General features: G+C 44.2%; 1 protein-coding gene across 1 annotated transcript in view; it reads left to right on the top strand.

The window, feature by feature from the left end:
- LOC144819187 (uncharacterized) overlaps window positions 1–19,988 on the top strand; it is a 203,515-nt gene that overhangs the window by 181,818 nt on the left and 1,709 nt on the right. The gene's annotated exons all lie outside the window — the stretch shown is intronic.

Below are 19,988 nucleotides of genomic sequence, written 5' to 3'. Positions count from 1 at the left end.
CAAGACCCAGGGATCTCGATGCCTAGCAGGTCGAGCAGGTCGTGTTCCCGGTCCAGGATGTCGGACCGCCTGGCTGTAGGTGCGCCGAACCCCAGACTCACGATACATGGCCCGGCACACCTTCCCCCATAGCTGGCGATGCTCCCGGAGCCCGTACCCAGCACCGAGCCTGCCGCCTGCCGCAACAGTTTTGGGGAGGTGGCGCTGAACGAAGAACATCAGTGCGGCCACCTCCACCGCGCTGAAAATCTCCTGGGTTACTACTGCTTCCCACCTTAAGCGCCCGCATGGGAGCCGGGTACGGGGTGTGGGACCCTTCCCCTTGCTCTTCACGGCTCCCTTTGCCATGGTCCTGGACAGCTGAAAAAAAAAATAGGAAAGAATAGGGAAAAAGTTAAGAAAAGAAAAGAGTTAAAAAAGTAGCTTTAAAAGTAACCAAAAGTAGAATATAACACAAAATATAGATGTAGAAAAAGTGAGGGATAGAATAATGAGTAAAAAAGATCCAAAAAAAGTTCAAAGAAACAAAGGATTGCAAAGATTAGGGGAGGATTGAAAAAGCATGCCCAGAACCATAGCAATGAATGGAAAACAAGATGGCCGCGCCCATTGAGGACCGCGTGGGTAGGTTTGCGCGATATTTCCCCCGCGAACATGCAAAAATGCGCGCGAACACGTAATTACGCCCCGCGCACAACGCAAGCTTACAAATAGCGCCCAGAAACGGAAATACGCGGACAAGATGGCCGCACCCATGTACGAGCGCATGGGTAACTTCGCGGTCGATGCGATGCAAGCGGCCCACGAACACGCAAAAAGCCCCGCGAAACACGCAAAACAAAAAAATCCGCAATTTCGCAAATTTGCGGATTATGCGGAACGCGAATTCGCTTTCGAGCGAATTCGAGTACCACGAATGTGCGCATTTTGCCCCATACTTAATTCAGGTGTAGTGACTTGAATCATGGAAGACGCCCCACCAGAGGATACCCCGGCACACTATATGGCAACAAATGTAGGATTGCATACAATAGTGTGGTTTCAAAATTGGCATAAGATTACAGAAAAGAAAGGAGAATTGGCTTTTCCATGATATGGATCATTACAATTGGATGTGTTGTATCAATTGAGAGGTGTAATGTCTTCATAAAATCTCCACCTAGACCCACCCAATTTGAGGCATTAGATGCATGGATGTGGACAGCACAAGCTAAGCGGAGAGAAAACTCTCAAGGAAGGATGTGAAAAGCCTTGAAGTCGTATCATGATGCCAGGTGGGATGCACAGTTTAAGATATGGAAGATAGATACCATAGAAGGAAAGAGATTGTATCCATTGTTCTTACATGGAGCTAGTGCAAAGACAGGAACCACTGGAGATGACAGCGATACTGATGACAGTCTGTTGGATAGACTGTTGTCAGAGCGTCCTCCACCTTACAATCCTCAGTCTGAAGAGGGAAAGCGAGAACCGGTAGAGGGGAGCCCAGAAGGAGTGGGAACGGAACCAACAGGAGTAAGTTCAAGAGTATACTAAAGTGAGAGCAGCTAACTGTGACATACGGTTGTCAGTAGCCCTTATGGTACCGGTTACCATTGGCCCCTTAGTCTCCATATACAATCCGAGTATGGGAGATAGTGAGAGGCAACAACACATGGTAAGAAGTGAAGATACCATCTCTGGAGATAGACTTACTATAGGGACAAGTGTGCCCTTGGAGCCTGTGGAGACTAGTACGCCGTTGGCAGCAACGGCAGAACATTCAAGGGTGAGTCCAGGATCGGAAGTGAGATGAACAGGAGCACAGGTAAATTCTAGGTCAGAAATATGAATGTGGGTACCACCAGAACCAGAAAGTATGAGGAGTGCTGCCGAAATAGGATTGAGATAAGAGGCATTTAGAATAAGACCTATTCCCCCGAAGGTTGGATTAGAAAGTCGATTAAGGATTCAGAGTTGTGAGAGAGAAGGTCGGCCTATCAATCAAGATGAGGCAATGGGGGAAGGTTGGAGAACTCTAAGTTGTGATAGGGTGGTATCATGTAATGTGACAAATCAAGGAAGAATTGATTTTGCAGTGAAGGCAAGATTGTTGGATGTACTGAAATTGAAGGCAGAGATTGATGAGGTGATAAATGGATATCTGCCATTGGAAAGAAAAGATTTATATCAACCAGATAAATTGCTATTTGTGACCAAAGATGTCACTCGAATGGCGAAAAGAGCCCATGAGGCATTGGTCCAGCGGGAGCGGAAATATGATGTAGAGTTAACAAAAACGAAAATGTTACAGGGAAATCACAGATTGAATTACACAGAACAGGAAGAAGAGGAGAGGAGAGTAGTTGGGTTGAAAGCACACATTTGAGAATTAATCATAGGATTGAGGGCATGGAAAGCATTAGATTGATGGGAAGATCATAAGATCTAGGTGGACCGTGTCGGAAAGATGGGCATTTACCATGCAGCGAGAGATCTGCTCGCATCCTTCCTGGCCGATAGAACACAGGCCGTCACCCTGGGGGCCATACCAATCTGCCAAGTTGTCACTACCGTGTGGGGTTCCTCAAGGCTCATCCCTAAGTCCGACACTATTTAACATCTATGTGTCGGACCTTGCTAATATTATCAAAGCATACGGGATGAGCCTAACATCCTACGCTGACGATACGCAACTGGTTTTGGCCATTAAAGGTGATAGATTTGAGGTGGCAGAGCGCTTCCAAAGTGGAATGCTAGCTATCGGAGAGTGGATGGCTGCTAATTGCCTGAAGCTCAACTCCGAAAAAACGGAGGTGGTCATTTTTGGACCCCTTTCAACAGGTTGGTCAGCAGCCTGGTGGCCACCAGCCTTTGGAGCCCCTCCCAGCCCGGCCTCTAAGGTCAAAAACCTGGGAGTAACTTTTGATGTGGGTCTCAACTTTTTGGCACATGCTAACAAAATAGCGGCCACAGCCCATCATAAACTAAGAATGATCAGGAAAATCAGCCTGTTTCTACCAGATGTAGCTGCTAAAACACTGGTCAGTTCTTTAGTTTTATCATCCCTTGATAACTGCAATGGCCTATTTTTAAATGCCCAGGTCAGGGTAACCAACAAGCTTCAGACGATACAGAATGCAGCAGCACGTCTGCTTTCTAGAACACCTAAGTTCTCGGCCATATCAGACACAATTAAGAAATATCACTGGTTGACGATCCAGAATCGGATCAAGTTCAAATCACTCTGCATAGTGTACAAGGCACTCCATGATCAAGGACCGCATTTCCTTAAGGACCAGCTGATACCCTACAAACCTGCCAGACAGCTCTGATCCATTACGCTTAACCAACTTGTGGTCCCACGTTCTAAAACAGTTTCATGGGGTGACCGCCGCTTTCTAGTCGCGGCACCTAAATTATGGAATACCCTGCCGCAGCATATTAGGACTAGCCCCTCACTTCTGCAGTTTCGCAAAAGACTGAAGACCTGGCTTTTTAACCAGTAACACTGACCATTAACCATCCTTGGAGCCATTAACACCTTGGGGAAAGTTATGTGAATAGTCTATCGCCGAGACGCCTGCGGGTATTCGTTCGCGCTTAATAAATGGCAAAAATAAATAAATAAATAGAAGTGGTCTAAGAAAAAGACACTGAGGAGAGGAATAGGAAATACCCCACCTCCAAGAGGGGGGACAGAGAGAGTAGGAAATTTCTGTTATGGGAAGTATAGAATGGAGGGTACGTTCATGTGCCTTTGGGCAAGGGTAATTTGGCATTCCTTCACAAATTAGTTCCCTCGGCTGAGGGAGAAGCCTGAGGAGTGATACAAACATATTGATTTGTTTGTGAAAATCTCTAAGGTTCTGTGGATAGAGTTGAATACTCTATTTGACGTAGTGGTTCATGGGGATTTATGGGTGGTGTGTAAGATTGCAACTGAGTGGCCCACTGCAGAACCAACTAGGGATCCCATAACTCAAGGTCCATCACCAGAGGTCATGAAGAAATATGAACAGGCAATACTTGGCTGGAGTCTAAGGTAACCCCTCGGACTATTGATTGGCTCAAGATAGACCGTACCACCTAGGAACCAAAGGAATCAGTGCATGATTATTATGAAAGACTCTTATTGGCTTTCAAACAGTATAGTGACCTTGATGCCCATGAACAAAAATATATGGGACAGTCTGTCTATAAATTTGTGTTAGGATTGGGAGCTGAGATAAGTTTGATGATTCAGCAACATGTGATATGATGGCAGAACAAGTCAGTGGATGAAATTCAGTGTCATGCTAAGTACTGTAGCGATCAGGTAGAATCCACGCATAATAAAATGAAGGATAAGTTGATGATGGTGCAGTTGAGGAATGCTGAAAGTCCAGACCAGATTCAGGGAAATGGAAAATATATGGGTCGACAGCAAGGGAGTGGTTGTGGAATGGCACAAAATATGACAGGCTACCAGGGGCAGGGAAGAGGATGAAGAACGGATGCAGGAACTGAATGGGTAATCCCGAGGAGAAACTCTGATTGTCATTATTGTCACAAAATTGGGCATTGTATAGGGCCTCCAGGCCCATAGGAATGAATGCAAAGGTATTCCTTATTACCGAATCGGTAAATACCGAATCAGTATTAACGAATATTACCGAATGGCTAAAATGTACAGACTTTTTACCTACATTCTGTTTACCGATTCTTAAATACCAAATCAGTAAAATTCGGTATTTGAGAATCCGAAAATAGAGATTATGTAATGGTGATGGGCTTTGCCTTTACACTGTGTTAAGTTAGCATGAGCTTATTAGAAGTTTAAACGCCATTTTTCCTCTCTGCTGCTTTTGCACACGGCACATGATATTATAAATGTTTAGAGTCTAGCAGAATATTTTGCTTCACACGAGAATAATATGTTTTCCTATAGTATCAGCCTTGCTTCTTAGGCTATGTCCCAACAGTGAGTGCTGAGGCCTTCAAGGTTATTTCAACACAGTGGTTGTTGTTCGGTCTGACCAGCGCACGTTCTAGACATAAAATATATGCAGCTGTGGGCCCCTCCGATTTTGGCGCGTTTAATAATGCACTGCGCAGAGCATTCAGACACAGTTTGGAGAACATTCGCATGCAGAGAGCTGGTGTAGAAAATGGTGTGATACCTTTCTACTAGGTCCAGAGGTATGGGGCCGCCCTTGATATCCCAAGAGAACATCTGTAGATATAATATAATATACTAGCAAGGGAGGGTAAGATTTAGGTGCAATTTAGCCTTCTTCCCTTTAGCATTTTAACATGCTTTCTCCCTTTGTATTTTATGGAATAGTAACTATGCTGACAACCTTGTTGCTTATAATATGTCGACTTGTATTAGCTAAGATACTGCGAATGAGAACACAGCATTAGAAATAAATATTTCAAACTTGCAAGTGTCCTCATCTACTCCTCGTTTTGGACTGGTATGAGAGTATAACGAAAGAGTGTTCATGTGTTCCACGTTACCTGAGGTGTTCTAATTTCATGTTCTGGGTTGTCTAATCATTGGGGGTATGGAAGAACCAATGAGACACTTATTGCTAGTCTGGTAGGGGATTTTGGATACTAAGGTGAGTTTTGGTACACCCTAATTTACTGAGGTTCCCAGTCTCTATGCACAGTTCTGTGAATGAGCAGAATCCCTGTGACATGGTGCCCCTACGATGGTGGTCTTATTGCATGACACTTGAGTAGTGCTTCTATCAGTCCTTAACCCCTTCACTATTGTTTCCGGATAATATAGTTACATAGTTCTTTAAAGCATGAATCTTTTCAAACGGTTTTCTTTTTGAATTACTACCCATTTGTGCTACTTCGTTTCACCTTTTCTTCTCTGTGTCACTATGGATGACATTGTTATACCGCAGCATAGTCGCATTGCGGTTCGCAATCATTTGCAAGCACAAAAAAAAGCTTATAATGTTGGTTTAGAGGGCATGGCAGTGATTTTGGTAGTGAGTGCTGAGGTGGCTTACCCGTTTGAGATATTTTACTCTTGGTGACGTTTCCTGCGATGGATGGAACCACGCAGGTTTTTCACACTACAAACACTCAGCTGTGCCCGCGGACTATGGGGCACATGCATCAAAGGAAATTGCATACGCAAATTGTGCGAATCACAAAATTCGTCCGTTTGCGAATGCAATTCCCATTTTTGGGATGCATTAACATTTTTGTAATTTTCGCAATTTAAGAAATCGCGAAATTGTGATTTCTTAAATTGCAATTGCATTTAAGGAATCTCAAATTGAGATTCCTTAAATGCAATGCATCAAACTCTAAAAATTTGCGAATTCGCAAATAAGGGGAGCAAATTACCATAGAGTTGACCTTCATGGTAATTTGCGAAAACTTTGAAAAATGCTCTAAAGTGCATTTTTCAAAGTTTCATTTTACACACATGTGAGTGCGCAAAATGTACTTCTAAGCAGATTTCAGGGGTGCAACCCCTGCACCCTTGAAATTGCATTCTTAATTTGCGAATTTCTAATGGTGAATTGCAAATTAGAATGTCTTTCCATTCATTCCTATGGGCCTCTAGGCCCATAGGAATGGATGGGGAGGTATTCCTTAATTGTGATTCCCAATTAGAGAATCGCAATTAAGGAATTTTAAGGAATCGCTATTTTTACAGCGATTTCTTGATGCATTGCAGTTTGCAATTCCTTAATTGCGATTCCTTATTTTTCGCAATTAAGGAATCGCAAAATGCAATATTGATGCATGTGCCCCTAAGTTCCTTATAGGACACAGGAGGTTCCGATTTCTGCACGGCAGCCCCGAGTTTGGTTTGATGGTGCCCTTCCTCACGTGGTAACGGCTGCTAGATTGGGTCTCTTGTCGATTCCAGGCGCTGATTGGCCGGTTTTGGCTGGATTCACCCCGCACCCTTGTTCGGGGCAAGTTGCCGTTGCTGAATTACGGGTCCTATATAACATTTCTTGTAGTGTTATTCGGGCCCTGGTTCGATATATTAACCACAATTTTCAGGGCGGGCCCCTGGAGTTGCGGCCCTTCCAGCTGGACCAGCAGGAATGAAGCTGAGTCCCCTGATGGTCAATGCAGGTTTGGGAAGGCGTCCCCAAGATAAGGATGATATGCCTTTTTGGCTTGCCGAGAAGTTTGACCAGCTGGAAGTAGTATTTCCTAATTCGACTCCTGTTGAAAAACACAGGATTCTTACAGTTAGTTTACCTAAAGACTTGGTACCAAAAGCCGGTGACTGTGAGTCATGAGGGAGAATTTTTGCGGCAGTGTACACGAGGTGCTTCGGCACTCCGTCAATGGCTGGACCTGAGGCTGTGGTTGAATTGGGAATGAGACTCGTTGGCTCATTTGATGTAGTAGCTGAGCTTGTCCTTTCTAATGTGAAGGGAGATGCGGTGAATTTTCAGGTGACTAATGCCTTACGCGAGGTTCCCGACGCCGACAAACCCCGTCAGTTACCAAGAATTATTACGGCTGCCTATAAAACCATTGGCCGCAATAATTTAGGTGTCAAGCCCTTTATTGCTAAAGTTAAAAAGCAAACTCAAGGTACGAAGTCTGAAACAGACGTTCAGCCCTCAGCTCCAAAGAAAAATTGGAACAGAAATAAAAAACAGGGAAAACAACAGCAGAAACAGGAGTCTCGTCCCCCATCACCTGTGCCTACGTCTACTGAGAGCGTATATGATTTGCGCGACTGCACTACGATTAAGTGGCCTGATAGGTTTCAGGTTCCTGATCAACGCTCTCCTCGTTCTTTACAGGACACATCGGCCTCATCGTCCAGTGGTGGAAGCGGCGGAAGAGGTAGGCGTGGCCAGAAGATTCGCGACCAGCCCGGCCCAAAAGACGGTAAAGGCAATCAGGACGATTCTGCAGGGAAAAGACCCCAGTTTCAGAAAAAAAAGTTGCCGCTTTAACAGCGAGATATGCCACAGATAGTGAGAACGCAGCTTCGGAATCTGACATGGGCTCTGACCCTGCTGGACAGCACGGCGGAGATTACCATTGTGCAGGAGGCCCTGCGTCCACTTCTGAAGGTGACAGCGACTAATCGATGTGTTGTTGTGGAGACAGCAGATACCAGAGTAGCTCCCCCTGATAGACTTTATGAAATTGTCCTTTTGATCGATGGTGACATACAACGTACCATAAAAGTGGTATTTTGGGAAAATCTTACAACTACATATTTTGTTAGCGGAGGCTGACTGGCCCCCGCCTTTTGTTCTCGCAGCTCCGAGAGGAGAGGAGGTGATCCTCCCTAGTTTCGCGCACACGGTCTCCAAGGAGCATGCACTGAATTTTGCAGAAGAGTGGGCTAAGGCCCTTGCACTGGCTTTGTACCGTACACATTGTGGTTGGGATACATTTTCCCAACACCACGAGATTCCCTTACGGTCTATGCCGCAACCGCAACCACAATATCCCATCCGACGTGAAGCTAAGGCTTCCGTTGCAGAAATCCTTCAACAATTGGAATATCAAGGTGTTATTGAAACTTGTGTGTCACCGATGAATAACCCACTTTTTACTGTGACCAAGCCTGACAGTTCATACCGTTTGGTATTGGATTACCGGCATTTGAACTCACATTGCCGTACCTGTGCAGTACAGAATACCCACAGCTCTGCCTTAGTGGATAGTCTTACGCGTAAACGGTTTAAAACCACGCTTGACATATCCAACGTTTTTTTTGCCCACAATTTGGATGGTCTTAGCTCCAAGTGGACCAGTTTTACCTGGGCGGTAAACAGCGCCACTTTAAACGCCTCCCGATGGGATATAAGAATAGTCCAGGTGTGTTTGCTGCCCGTATTATCTCTCTGTTGGAGAGAGTTGACCCTGATGCGTGTTCGTATGTGGATGACTATTATCTCACAGACAACAAAATTTGGGCGTATTTGTGTCGCTTTGACCGCATAATTTGTAGCTTTGCGGACTTCGGTTACAAATTTAACTTTGCAAAGTCTCACATTGTAGAGTACACAGTGTTGTTCCTGGGCTACGAGCTCAACAATGAAGGACGGGGTTGACCCCTCACTTCGTGGAGAAATACGCACAACTGCGCACTCCTTCAACACTGAAAAAACTACAATCATCGCTGGGTTTTTGACATTTCTGGCGTATTTACATTCCCGAATATGCCCAGCGTATCAAGCCTTTGTATGCTTTGATACAACCTACTATCAACAATACATGCTGGATGCCTGAACATACAGCCATTTTGCAATCTTTGCAGGCTGATCTTTTAGAATCTAAATTCTTACAGACTCGTGATAACCACACCAACCTGGTGATAAAAATCATCCCTGGGGCGTTGGCTTTCACTTATCTTACTTTTAACAAAGGTGACACAGTACCTATTGCTTACAAGTCACACTTGTACACTTCGGCTGAAATGCGGTTTTCCACTGTTGAAAACGTTTTGACAGCAGTGCAAATGGCGATTCTGAAGGAACATGCATTGTCGCAGGGAAAACGCATGTTGGTTGTCACCCCGAATCCTGCGCTAGAGGCAGTGACGAAGGCCAGTGTACCAAATTATAAAGCTTTGCACCCAAGGTGGATACAATGGGCTGCATCATTGACGTCTCCGGATGTCACATTTATTTTTGGTGCCTCCTTACAGTCACAGGAGTTTTTAAAGTGAATTTGGTCATCCTGTGCCATTGACAATGCGACCTTTGAAGGATTTCCATTGTATCATTTACACTGATGGTTCAGCGCAAGTTGCGCATGGGTCTAAACACGCATACATTTCTGCTTGCGCTATTGTGGTAGGTACCATGGTAAATGATAAATTCAAGTTCAAAGTAGTGCACTCAGACCTTAGGGGACTGTACCGCAAAATTGGCAGAGCTCCGTGCTCTAATGCTTGCATTGGAGTACGCTGATCCTAGTGTGACGACTCTAATTGTGAATGATTCTTACTACTGTGTCCAGTCTTACAATTAGGACCTGCACTTTTGGATTCTGAATGATTTTCGTGATTCCAAGGGTAGCACAATAAAATATAAAATGATCTGGTTTTGAGTGGCTGAGCTTAAAGAGATGTTACTGCTCGTGTATGTAATTCACACTCTCGGTCATCAGCGTGTAGGAGTTCACGCTTTTGCCAATTCTTTGGCTGATGAAGCCGCAAAAACAGCAGTATCGACAAGTTTGGTTGCAGCAGTTTCACGTTCCAAAAGTAAGATTGATGATGACATCTTAGCAGCTGTTGCTGCCATCGAGAAGGGAAGTAAATATCCTAAGGGGTTCCCTTTTAAGTATACTTATCCCTTAAGTCCTGATAAAGTCCCTTATGTGAAAATACCTGACGTTGGTGAACGGTTGATTCCCAACGCGGACCGCAGGTCCACACTGATTACAGCTGCCCCTGAAAGTGTAGGGTCTGTGCATGCGGACGTTTCAGCTACTGTTTCTCAGTTGCAACGACGTTTCTGGTGGCGGGGGCTGTACAGACAGACGCGTGATTATGTCCTTCAAGGTGACATATGCCAGCAGATTAAACCGTCAACTGCTACGCGTCCGCCCCAGACACAGTTGTACATTTCTAATAAACCACTTGGTTGTGTTTATTGAGATCACTGCGGTCCCTTTTCTTCTGATACTGCGTATAAGTACATCTTAGTAGCAGTTGATTCATGCACGCGCTTTGTGTGGGTCTGGCCACACCGCAGCGCTGATTCGCGAACTGTCATAAGAGACTTGCATGTCTTTGTAGGGATTTTGGTGTGGTTCCTTCCATTCGGATCAGGGTCCCGCTTTTGCCTCTAAGGCGAATAAGGATACCATGGCTTTGTCGGGGGTCCAAGTCAAGTTTTCGTCTCCACACAGACCTGAGGGTAATAGTGTTGTGGAATGAATGAACCGTGATTTAAAGCAGTCTTTGACAGCTAGGGTTACAGGCACTGGCATGAACTGGCTGGCCCACCTCAATAGCATGCAGCGTGCAGCGTGCCCTTAATAAACTTCCTAGAAGGTCTCTGGGTGGGCAGATGCCATACGAAATGCTCTTTGCTATGAAGATGTTCGTCCCGGACCTTGATGGTCTAGACCAGGCGGCTGTTGCTGCCTCCTTTGACGTAGATGAACATTGCAATGTTTTACAGGATCTACAGAAGACGAGAGACAGTCTTGCAAAGGAATATTTGCCCTGCACATCTGAGACTGCGTTGAAGATTCCGGTAGTTGGCTGGCTACCCCAAGTTGGAGAACTGGTTCGAGAGAAGATCGAAAACAAGAAAGAATTTGGTCCCTCATATCGAGCTCCGGTTCCAGTGCTTGGAGTGAAGGGCACAAGAACAGTTATTTTACCACCACATCCAGGTCGTAAAGAAAAGAGGTATATCTCCATTGATAATGTCAAAATACACAGAATGGCCGATCCTTCTTAGTAAGACCCCGGCAGTCTCATGTCCATCGGTTTTGAGAAATTCTGTGTTGGCCCCCGGCTTCTAATCCTAGGTCTGATGTTGCCCTGGAGATGCCTGCAGTTTCAAGTCCTTTATTGAGTTTACTGCCTGGTGCTCACCTTGATGAGACTGACTATACCTACCCCACTGACTTATCGATGCCTGATTTGCAAACTTGTTTAACTACAGAATCCAGATTTTCATTTGACACTGACTCTCACACATCGAAGACCCCTCCAAAAATTTCTGTTTTGGCAACACTTTTTAAAAAAGATTTTTTGATTCCACCTTGGACATACATTTTGTTGGTACTTTTTTTGATTTACCTGTTCATGTCAATTGGCTTTGTGGTGTATTTTTTTCGCCTCATCAATAGACACTATGTCGAGGAGAGAACTTGCATTCGACATATTAATGGAAACATGGCTTCCATTTCTCATCACACAGATTGAAGAGGGACCTGGCTTTTGTTAACATCACTGCTTGGACCGTATTGGATGGGATTGTGTGGGATGCTGTTCGATTTCAAATCCATGGGTCCACTGAGGTTATAAATGTCGCTAATGTGCTTAGAGTTTCTATGGGGGATGTGATTAAACAAAATATACGTTCTGATGATTAGAATGTTCAGGCCGTAGAAGCTTTGTTTTCTGATTTGAAATATTATGCTGCCTTTGATGCTGATGATTTGTATTTAGAATCTGCTAATTATGGTGATTGGTATTGTTACTAACATTTTGGCATCACTACCTGCATAAAGCTAATACCAGGAGGAATACTGTTAATTACACACAATGGGAACATTTTCCAGCTCCTGTGCAAGGCAGTTCCACCACAGGTTCACTTATTTTACCGATTTTAATCAGTCAAATCCCAATGCATTTTATTTTAAAATGACAGAAAAGTCCACATCCACGGTTAGACTTACCGACACAAAATTATTGTATTCAAAGTCCTTTCTAGACCAATTGGCTGTTGGGGGCTACGAGTTGTGGAAGAATACCATTGATCTTAAATCTGTTTTGGGGTTCTAAAAGCTGGCAAGTGCAAGGCACTGAGGCTTTGCACCGTGCATGCCTCATCCTGAACCATATGTTGATTTTGAATTCTACAATTTCACAGACAACTTGCTTTGGATTGGCTACTATTAAAAAATTAAATGCTCCTTCTTTTCCTGAATTAGAAGAATATTCCGGTTGGAATAATGCCACAACATTTTCGATCAGAGAGTTACAAACTCTGTTGCTGAATTCTTCCTTTAACATATCCAGTTTGGATCCCAAGGGTTGGTTGCTCTGGCACAAAAGTGCTGATTCCTGCCAGCATCATTTTCTGGGTTTAGCTCCTGGCTATTAACAGGTCAGGGTGGATCCCCGTTTTTAAGTTGGCCATTCTGTGACTACCTATTCTGTAGGCAAATTATGTCAGAATTGGCTCAGACATTCCACTTTGGCGTCAGTGAAGCTGCATTTATGTAAACTGACTGACGATGTTGATCTGAATGAGTTTGTGAAAGGCCCGGCTAACAGCAGATCTTAAAGATGGATATATGCTATTTACAACGAGGTCTGGAAAATGTCCCAGATTGAGGCAGCTACCCGCATTAGAGCTATAGATCAGGCTAATTTAGAGAAAGTGCTAGCAGTTGTAGATAATAGCATTAACACGCTCTCTTCCCGCATTTACACATTAGACAATATTGTTTCATCTGTTGTTGATATTGTGCAGGATGAAGTGTCTGTTTTGTACCATGATCAAAATCAATTGCGTTCCATTATGCAGTTTGCATGGACCTTGCAGTCCTTAAAAGCTGGCAAAGTGCCATGGCATTACATGAACACGTCATCTTTGTTTGCCTCGTTTAATTTGACTGACAAGCAGCGTTTCATGTCAATGAAGGATGCAACGTTTTCCATGTTACACATTGAAAAGTTAGAACCTTTACCATTCTCAGTGGCTGAGACGAAGTCGGCAACGTGGCTTATCCACGGGTTAATAACTCTCCCATTTCCTTTATTCAAGTTCGAGGCGTATATGAAGTACTATGCCATTGGTAGATATGAGCCTCTAGGCACTGCTTATCTCCATGAAGCTTGGTTGCTTCCATTTACCTATAGATGCCTTGGGGGGATAAGGAAGTTTATTTAAATGGTGAAGATTGCACTGAAATACCAGATCACTCATTAATGTGTAGACATATACAATTGCATTGCTCTAATAACCAGAACAAGCCAAATTTAGCCTGTATTTTAAAAGGTACACATATGCCTGCTATCGTACCTACATTCACATTACTGGCAAACTGGAGTTATTTACTTTTAAGTAATGGTGATTGTTGTGGTTAATAACAGGAATTGCTATGTCGTTACCGTCAGTGAGCGTGTGGTTTGCTGTAAAAATGTAATGTATCCTCCTCCGCATGGGAAGCTTAATGTTTCCATCTGGCCCACGATTCCGACCTTGAAAGCAGAGTTCAACAAGATGAGTCGCATAGGAGCTCTATTGTCCCAGAAATAAGTTGCCCTCACATCTGCTTGTGAGACATTCGTCCTTCACGTGGCAAACACCCACACAGAGGTGCATGCCTTATTAAATACTGATTTGCCCTTGCATTTTGGTTAATTCACACTATCTTTAATGCATCCTCCACCACAGGGCTGGCCCGCTTTTTTAAAGTTGTAAGCAGTGGCCTTGTGACTTCTTTTCAAACTATTTTTGGTGTCTTCCCAGCGTTTTTTCATTCGATTTTTTAAAGCCTGTTTGGTGGATTTCCCTTAATGCTGGCTCTGGCTGCAGGCGTTCTGCTGCTGTTTTGTTTATTTCAAAATGGATGCACGACCTGTGTTACAAGGAGAACTGTCACGGCTGTTGCTGCTCCGCAACCGGATGCTTGAGTAATATGGACAGCTGCCTCTTGCTACATTGAGTGCGGCTTATGGATTATCGTTTCGATTTTCCTACTTTACTTGCATCCAGCCTGTCTTTCATTGCCTGAGTTGCGATTTCGACTGGGCCCTGGATTTGTGTCTCTGCAATATAGTGTCTTCCAATACGGATTATGATCAGCGGAGTGATTATGGCCTTTGCAGCGATGCATGGAGTCCTGGGTCATTGGAATGTGTTCGCAGAGCGCAAGATTTCTTGGCACACAGCTTTATTGAAAACCCACCGAGTTATCCTCTGATGGTGCTAGAGGCTCCGGTAATTGAGAAACATATATGTTCTTTCCCTTTGTTGAATTGGATGGCTGAAACATTTTCAGATGAGAACAGTGACTTCCTGTTGGAGGCTGTTGCTGCATATTTTGCAAATTCATTTTTGATTGAGATCTGTCATCGCGTCTCTCTTTCCATGACCGAGGTCACATATTGGATATCGGATATTTTTTTATTTTTTTTATCGAGCTTGAATTTTTTTTCTGCCCAGGCCTATTTGCTTCACTATGTCCATGGCTGCATTTATTGAATTTGATCTATATTCGAACTATAAGGTTTTTTGTTCTCAATTTTTTTCCCCTGTGGCGATTTGAGACTGGTTCTGACTGTCATTCTTGCTTTCCAAAATGTGCCCTTTATCTTATCTTATCTTATCTTATCTGTGCTCGGATCAAGGGAGGGTGTCATGGTGATGGGCTTTGCCTTTACACTGTGTTAAGTTAGCATGAGCTTATTAGAAGTTTAAACGCCATTTTTCCTCTCTGCTGCTTTTGCACACGTCACATGATATTATATATGTTTAGAGTCTAGCAGAATATTTTGCTTCACACGAGAATAATATGTTTTCCTATAGTATCAGCCTTGCTTGGTAAGCTATGTCTGAACAGTGAGTGCAGAGGCCTTCAACGTTATTTCAACACAGTGGTTGTTGTTCGGTCTGATCAGCGCACGTTCTAGACATAACATATATGCAGCTGTGGGCACCTCCGATTTTGGCGCGTTTAATAATGCACTGCGCAGAGCATGCAGGCACAGTTGGGAGAACATTTGCATGCAGAGAGCTGGTGTAGAAAATGATGTGATACCTTTCTACTAGGACCAGAGGTATGGGGCCACCCTTGTAATCCCAAGAGACCTTCTGTAGATATAAAATAATATAATATAATATAATATAATATAATATAATATAATAGCAAGGTAGGGTAGGACTTAGGTGCAATTTAGCCTTCTTCCCTTTAGCATTTTAACATGCTTTCTCCCTTTGTATTTTATGGAGTAGTAACTATGCTGATAACCTTGTTGCTTATAATATGTCTGTGTGTTTTAGCTAAGATACAGCGCATGACAACACGGCATTAGAAATAAATATTTCAAACTTGCACATGTCCTCATTTACTCCTCGTTTTGGACTGGTATGAGAGTATAACGAAAGAGTGTTCATGTGTTCCACGTTACCTGAGGTGTTCTAAGTTCATGTTCTGGGTTGTCTAATCATTGGGGGTATGGAAGAACCCATGAGACACTGATTGCTAGTCTGGTAGGGGATTTTGGATACTAAGGTGAGTTTTGGTTCATCCTAATTCACTGAGGTTGCAAGTCTCCATGCACGGTTCTGTGAATGAGCAGAATCCCTGTGACAATTACCTACATTTGGCCCCAAATGTTTTCATGTTCTTAGTAACAATTCAGTAGTATACCTCTTCACTTACATAATTAGTTCACAGTTTCCTGTCCCAATCGTAATATGACAGAAAACATTGCATCATGTTTGAGTATCATCAACCCTAGTATATCCTATTGCTCCTCTCAGGTGCATCTGGTTGGTTCCTAATCGTATAGCCTCAGCTATTGTATTTGTTACTTGGATTGTCAATCAGAAGTTTAATCAATGTGAGGGAGGATTGAGCGGGGGCAGAGGACATAAGCTACCAAGCGCTACATGCCTTTTTTAGTCTGCACATGCATGCAGGTAGTCTGGTAATGGATCCCAGATATCCCTAGGCCAGGAGGAGGGTGGTATCAGCTCAGCATAAGTAGTAAACTGCTCCTTACAGAATGGAAGGTCGTTAGGCCATTCCTTAAATTTGGGAGCCTGTCCCCACCCCATCTGCAAAACACACAAGATGATGGACAGAATGTTGCACAATGGCAAAACATTCACCCCCAGTCACAGATCTGTTACGGTGATGGATTAAACCCAGATCTGTTGACTGGGTGTGAGTGTTTGATTGGTTCAGATGCTCCGTCCATCACCATCTCCTTTTGTACCGCTTTGTTCGCCATAAGTTGGCAGGGTATGCTCAGACGTGAGTCCCTTGCTCACTTTGCCACTGGATTCAAGCAAGCCTGGCTGAAGACGGCTGTAATGCCAGAAACCGGTCCTAGGAAGCTTGAATCCGGTCCAGAGAAGGTATGGCTTGGCAGTTCGGGCTGGACTGTTCCCATGAGGCACAGGGTCAGACTGATTTGCATATAGTCATGTCTGAATTGGGGTGGCAGAGTGGGCTAAAGAACGGTGATGGATTAAACCCAGATATGTTAACTGGGTGTGAGTGTTTGATTGGTTCAGATGCTCCATCCATCACCACCCCCTTTTGGCCCACCCCATCTGCAAGCCACTTGTCTTTTTGCCAGTAGCAAACCCATTGCAATGAATTTTCTGTGCAGGGGTAGTTCTTCTCTGTATCCAAGTAGCATGATACTAGGCGACATAGGGACTCGAGTGATTTAGGATATCACATCCACTACCTCATTCCAAAACTTCTGTACCACTTCCCATAGCCACGCTGAGTGTTGACATCCAGTGTCCTCGTGATGACACCTCTAACAGAGGCTGTCGTCCCTTAATTTATAGCTGTGTATACTACTCGTGTAGTAGACACGATGTATAAACTTGTAGTGTACGATGTATAAACTTGTAGTGTATGATTTGCGTGGCTTACTGCTCACCATGATGGCCCCAGTTTGTTTGCAGCAGTAGGCCCATTGTTTATCTGTGAGTATGGTATCTAGTTCTGCCTCCCATCCCCGTCTTGCCTCTTGTCGTGTGTGTGGGCATTCCGAGGAAGCAGCGCAATACAATCTGGACACCGCATGTGTCGCATCTTTCAATTGAGAAAGGGTGTGCAGGGTAGTGCAAATCGTTGGTTCCTGCTGCAACGTGGGAGTGTTTGCTTTTATCTTGTGTCAGAGTCTTATGTATAGTAAGACTTCCAGTGGTGTTTTGTCACTCTCTCCTAATAGTGTTTGCCTGTCTTTGAATATACCTTCCTGATAAATGTCCCTCATTCTATAAAGATTACGTATTTTAAGCATATTTCGTGCATGACCGGGTCCCAGCACAGGAACGGTAGAGGGATTAGAGGGGCTATGGAAAGGTACACCCTACTTTCCTGATGAGCCATCCCCACGCAAGATTCGTGCATGATACAGTTTAGTATGTTGGTGCCCCCCTCCGGGATGCCTGAGCCAAAGTATGCTTCTGATGGCAGCGGCACCCTATAACCTTGTTTAATGGCTAAACGAGGCATGAATGGTGGTGGGTAGATCCAGTATATTGCGTGATACGCTTGGGCGCTGAGGAAATATAGCTCGATGTCTGGTGCTTCAAACCCACTCTGAGAAAAATGAAGCATCAATTTCGGCCTGCTGATACGGGATTGCTTTTCACCCCACGTCAATCTGATAAGCTGCATTCTGATTGCGATAAAGAAGTGGCGACCTGGGTGCTATTGTATGGTATGGCGATGAAGAAATAAAGTAATTTCGGTAGGACAACCATTTTCATCAATGAGATTCTGCCTTCCATGGAGGGCAGCATTGCTATCCAGCGAGTTAATAGATTAGTGATGGATTCCAGGGCAACCCCATAGTTTGCCTTCAGCATCTCTTCCCTGTCCCGGATTATCCTAATATTTTTAAAGATAGTTGATTACGTAATGCATCAGCAATTAAGTCCTAAACAGCCAAATTTGCAGCTTTTCCTAAACCTCATATGGTGATCAGTGAGGTAAAGGTCTAAAGGAAGGTATAAATGTACGGTCACCAGATATGAAAAGGAGCGACCTGCCGCTCGGACCTTCTTAATGCATCTAGTTTTAGCCACAGCGAGATTGCATGACCTCAACTCTCATGACAGAACATAAAATTCAACTTTGTCCTGCAGGATTTTGGGGCCATGCTTGATTAAATCTCTATGTGCATAGCACAATAGTTTGAAGTTGGCCCTTTGAAGCACAGGCAGCCACTGAAACTCCTCCAAACACTCTGATGACGAGCTGTACTTATTCATGTTGCAAACCAGCTTGGCTGCTGCATACTGGATCACCTACCATCGAGGGAACAGGTAGCCAGCCATACCTACAAATAGTGCATTCCCTTAGTCCAGCCTGCTAGTTAACCTCTTCTATGCTCATGAAGAGCTGAGCTAGCCATGAGGCACGGCGCTCCGGTGCTCATGACGAGCTCTGCTCGTCATGAGCCGCGGAACGCTCACACACGGGGATAATTCCCCTGCTGTGCTGCGTGTTCCAGGCAAATGGGTGTGGTCATGACGAGCTCAGCTCGTCATGAGCACACGTGCGCCGTGCCTCATGACGAGCAGAGCTCGTCATGAGCATGGGGGTGCTGTGCGCGCCCCCTGCCCCCAGCACAGCAGGGGGAATTGCCCCCGCACGCAAGGGGCTAATGAGGCCTGAGTAACGTTTTTTCTCCAGTTCAGTGGAATCCATGTGAAAAGTCTTCTTAGTAGTTTTAACATGGCAAAAGATTTACCACGCAGTACTCTAACTTGGTCTTGCATGGTTACTGTCTACCAAGATTTCTAGATTCTTTACAACCTGTTTGAGCTCTGGAGAAAAAATTAGCAACTGGGGCTGCCAGGCTGCATCCCAGAGTAGGTGTGCTCCTCTGAAAAGCAGTATCTCAGACTTCTCTGCATTCAGCTTCAAACAGTGAGCTGTCATCCAGTTTGCAGTTTCTGAGTCAATTGATCAAATAATGTCTAGTGTCCTCAAATCTTTCTTCTATAGCTATCAGCAGCTGCGTGTCATCTGCGTAGGAACAAATGCTAAAAAGCCATTTCTTCCTGATCATAGCCAATGGAAAAACATTAAACAGAGTTGGATTCAGTGAGGTACGGGACAACACACTTGATTATTTTTGGGTTGGATGAAAAGATGCCCATTGTACGCCTCGAGTTCTATTATGTAAAATTGAGCTAAACCATTGAATAGGTTTGGAGTGTACTCCTTGCTTATGTAAAATGTTCATCAGGAGGCTATGAGATACAGTATCTAAAGCCGCCGACAAGTCCAAAAGGATCAGGGCGGCAGCTTTACCATGAGCCACCAGTCATCTAATATTATCCAACGCTGCTAGTAAAGCAGCCTCCATACTATTCATTGCCCTAAAGCTGCCTGTGAAGGATCCAAGAGATCATTTATCGCTAAATAGTCAATTAATTGTTTGTTAATCAACTTCTACAAAACCTTTGACAGGTAAGGAAGTTGGGTAATTGGTGGGTAGTTCGGAACGTTAGAGACATCTGTACCTGTTTTTCTGCCAGTGGGAATTCAACAGCTTGTTTCCATGAAACGGGAAACACAGCAGCATCTAATGATTAATTGAAAAA

Source organism: Lissotriton helveticus, chromosome 2_1, assembly GCF_964261635.1.
Source record: "Lissotriton helveticus chromosome 2_1, aLisHel1.1, whole genome shotgun sequence".
Lineage (NCBI taxonomy): Eukaryota > Metazoa > Chordata > Amphibia > Caudata > Salamandridae > Lissotriton > Lissotriton helveticus.
Note: the sequence above shows the minus strand (reverse complement) of the source record. Positions and strands in the feature narration are given on the sequence as shown.